General features: G+C 38.2%; 1 long non-coding RNA gene across 1 annotated transcript in view; it reads right to left on the bottom strand.

Annotated features, from left to right (window-relative positions):
* Nucleotides 1-4294, bottom strand: part of LOC108544310 (uncharacterized) — a 97810-nt gene extending 93516 nt beyond the window's left edge. Inside the window, exon 1 of the long non-coding RNA XR_001889799.1 lies at nt 3990-4294. This is a non-coding gene — a long non-coding RNA (uncharacterized LOC108544310). The remainder of the gene's footprint in view (nt 1-3989) is intronic.
* Between the last annotated feature and the right edge of the window lie 236 nt (nt 4295-4530).

Consider the following 4530-nt stretch of genomic DNA (forward strand, 5'->3'; position numbering starts at 1 on the left):
AGCCAGGATGGTCTCGATCTCCTGACCTCGTGATCCGCCCGTCTCGGCCTCCCAAAGTGCTGGGATTACAGGCTTGAGCCACCGCGCCCGGCCTACAAAATAAATTTTTAAAAAACAAAATGTGCATCTTATAATCAATAATATGTAGAAGCTCTTAAAAAAAATAGACAGGATTTTAGGTTTTTAAAGGTATTTATCAAGGAAATTCAAAATTGGCAAATAAAGAGCTAGGAATTGCCAACCTCTGAGTCAGTCCCCTAGTTACTGGCTCCTATGAGGATGACATGAGCTGCTAAAGCCACTTTGTCATGGCACAAGGACTTTTGTCCCTCTCAGATGAGGCTGTGACACAGTGGACAAGAGATATCTTTCAGATAGCAGATCTTAGGGCAGCCAGATTGGGGGACCATGGAAAGCGCTCTACTACCGGAAGGGAGCAGTCCTTCTACTCCAGTCCAAAAGAATATGATATATGCTCAAAACTCCTGACCATTGTAAGTTGTTTCCCTTTCTCTCTTTTTCTAAGTAGTAGTTTTAATAAATTGATCCTCTCCTTCCTGCTCTATCATCCATGGAGGGGATACTAGAAAATACCATTAAGCATTCAGTTAGTGAACCATGGAATGTCCACATCAAAATCAAACTCAAGGCAAATATATACCCCTCAAAGATCCTGAAGATACACCTGAGCTGCAGTGACAGGGCAAGAGTTAGCTTTATTTCTCCTTTGGAAGGGGTAAATATGTTTATAGGAGACAGGAGGGTCATGTTATTTTAGGCAAGTGCATTACAAAATTATTCCCATATAAAATGCAAATTAGTTCACTATTGTGGAAGATAGTATGGTGATTCCTCAAGGATCTAGAACCTGAAATACTATTTGACCCAGCAATCCCATTACTGGGTATATACCCAAAAGATTATAAATCATTCTACTATAAAGACACATACACATGTATATTTATTGCAGCACTATTTATAATAGCAAAGACATGAAACCAACCCAAATGCCCATCAATGATAGATTGAATGAAGAAAATGTGACACATATATACCATGGAATACTATGCAGCCATAAGAAGGAATGAGATCATGTCCTTTGCAAGGACATGAATGAAGCTGGAAGTCATCATCCTCAGTAATTTAACAGAAACAGAAAACCAAACACTGCATGTTCTCACTCATAAGTGGGAGTTGAACATTGAGAACACATGGACACAGGGAGGGGAGCAACACACACCAGGGGGGTAGGTGATGAGAGGAGGGAACTTAAAGGATGGGTCAATAGATGCAGCAAACCACCATGGCACACGTATACCTATGTAACAAACCTGCACGTTCTGCACATGTATCCCATTTTTTATAAGAAATAAAGAAAAAAAAGTAATAAAGATATTCACTGAAAAAAATTATTCCCATATAAAGAAGATTACATGTAGAGAAAAACAGGGCACAGTGGTAACCTGTTAATGTATACCCATTACAGACACTGAGTGTCATATTTGCCATCATGTGGAGACAGCTTGTTTAAAATGAATCCATCATACAGGAAAGTAAGTCCTAGAAAAGGGAGGGAGAGAGATTAAAAATGTGTGTGTGTGTGTGTGTGTGTCAGAGAGAGAGAGGATAATGAGCAAGAGGAGGGGAGAAGTGGCAAGGGAAGAAAAAAGTCCACAGGACAGAATTCCTGGAAACATAAGAAAATATAAAAGAGAGATTGAGTTGATTTTTTATCTCCATCAATTGAAAGATACCTCATTAATACAGGATTGATTGGCTTTTAATTCAAGTTTTTCAATAGTTTTGCAAAGGTAGGGTCGAATAAGAAAGCTGTCATTGATTCACTGTCATTAANAAATCAAACTCAAGGCAAATATATACCCCTCAAAGATCCTGAAGATACACCTGAGCTGCAGTGACAGGGCAAGAGTTAGCTTTATTTCTCCTTTGGAAGGGGTAAATATGTTTATAGGAGACAGGAGGGTCATGTTATTTTAGGCAAGTGCATTACAAAATTATTCCCATATAAAATGCAAATTAGTTCACTATTGTGGAAGATAGTATGGTGATTCCTCAAGGATCTAGAACCTGAAATACTATTTGACCCAGCAATCCCATTACTGGGTATATACCCAAAAGATTATAAATCATTCTACTATAAAGACACATACACATGTATATTTATTGCAGCACTATTTATAATAGCAAAGACATGAAACCAACCCAAATGCCCATCAATGATAGATTGAATGAAGAAAATGTGACACATATATACCATGGAATACTATGCAGCCATAAGAAGGAATGAGATCATGTCCTTTGCAAGGACATGAATGAAGCTGGAAGTCATCATCCTCAGTAATTTAACAGAAACAGAAAACCAAACACTGCATGTTCTCACTCATAAGTGGGAGTTGAACATTGAGAACACATGGACACAGGGAGGGGAGCAACACACACCAGGGGGGTAGGTGATGAGAGGAGGGAACTTAAAGGATGGGTCAATAGATGCAGCAAACCACCATGGCACACGTATACCTATGTAACAAACCTGCACGTTCTGCACATGTATCCCATTTTTTATAAGAAATAAAGAAAAAAAAGTAATAAAGATATTCACTGAAAAAAATTATTCCCATATAAAGAAGATTACATGTAGAGAAAACAGGGCACAGTGGTAACCTGTTAATGTATACCCATTACAGACACTGAGTGTCATATTTGCCATCATGTGGAGACAGCTTGTTTAAAATGAATCCATCATACAGGAAAGTAAGTCCTAGAAAAGGGAGGGAGAGAGATTAAAATGTGTGTGTGTGTGTGTGTGTGTCAGAGAGAGAGAGGATAATGAGCAAGAGGAGGGGAGAAGTGGCAAGGGAAGAAAAAAGTCCACAGGACAGAATTCCTGGAAACATAAGAAAATATAAAAGAGAGATTGAGTTGATTTTTTATCTCCATCAATTGAAAGATACCTCATTAATACAGGATTGATTGGCTTTTAATTCAAGTTTTTCAATAGTTTTGCAAAGGTAGGGTCGAATAAGAAAGCTGTCATTGATTCACTGTCATTAAATCAGTAAGAGTGGAAAGAGAAAGCTGATTTCACATTTCACCTCCACAGAGAAAATGAATCTAAATTTACTAGAATAGATAACCAGGAAATATGCTGCTAATGAGGTCAATAACAAACAGCAACAATAGCTAACAGTTATTGAATTTGTTACTACGTGCCAACCATTAATAATATATTTACATTAACTCTTTCCATCCCCTCAACAACTAAATGAGGTACTTACTCCATCTTGCAGAAGATTTACTCCATCTTACAGATGAGAAAACTGAGGTTTAGGGAAGATCAATCATTTTCCCAAGGTTTCACCACCAGCTGGAACTGGAACCTAGGCTCTTTGCTATCAATCATCCATGCCTGACCACCATGCTCAAATCAGGACAAGTATAGCACTTCTGAAGTATCAATGAAACTTCTGAATTTATCTTTATCTCCTCCTCAAGTGCAGAATGAGAGTAAAAAGCATTTTCCCCCTGCCAGCAATACCACTAACATTGCTATATTGACATTATTCAGCAAACTGCTTTCACTTAGGAAGCGTGGTGAAAACTCACTGCCCAAATACTCAAGACAGTTTTCCAACAAGCCCAAATTCAACTAGAAATAGACACAAAAAATTCAAAAGTAGTAGAAGAGGTGGAATTTATTATTTTTAAGCTCTACTTTAAGATTTATTTCAAGACCTGACTGACCATACTTCCATGTTAGACATTAGGACAGAACCTAATTTGCCTGGCTGTTACTCCAGCATTGAGCTCAAACTCACCTTTCTCCAGTCCTCGCGGTGGGACACCATTTCAGAAAGCTGAGTGTTCAAAGGAATGTTACTTCTGCAAACAGCATTCTTAATGTCAAAGCATAAAGCATCACAGTTGTGGGGAAAGTTGTGCATCTACCAGGAAAATATTCATCAGCCTACCCAGTTGGTCATTCACTTCCCCTCTGGCTGTTTGGACATATTTGAGTATGTATTAAAATACCCACGAGATCTCCAATCTTAATTATAAAGCTTGAGAAAAAAATCCAGTGAAAGCTATTTTCAGGTATAAAATTAGAAACTCCTTTTAACTCCTTTGCCTCAAGATTTACATAACTGTGAGGGCAAAGGAATCACATGATAAAAATACCAGATACTGCAGATTAGAAATGAAAAGTAAACCAGCCACATGCCAGTTTCTTGCTATGAGTTTCAGAGGAGACCAAAATCATCGTGAATGAGAGAAGATGTAGTGTGGAGAGAAAATCACCCAGGATAATCAAGGGATATATTTCCAACTCTATTTCTCCCCACAGAACTGTTTTGTTTTCTCACATCAATGAGCTAGAATCAAATGTGGATCCCATGATCAAGCTGGCAGAAGTCAAACTCCCTACCTGGATGCTTGCAAATTGTAAATCACAACTTTACAAGGATTTAACTTTTCCCTTTCCAAAATAATCAAATGTTGTGGTGAGGGGGC

Source organism: Rhinopithecus bieti, unplaced genomic scaffold, assembly GCF_001698545.2.
Source record: "Rhinopithecus bieti isolate Rb0 unplaced genomic scaffold, ASM169854v2 scaffold_26061, whole genome shotgun sequence".
Lineage (NCBI taxonomy): Eukaryota > Metazoa > Chordata > Mammalia > Primates > Cercopithecidae > Rhinopithecus > Rhinopithecus bieti.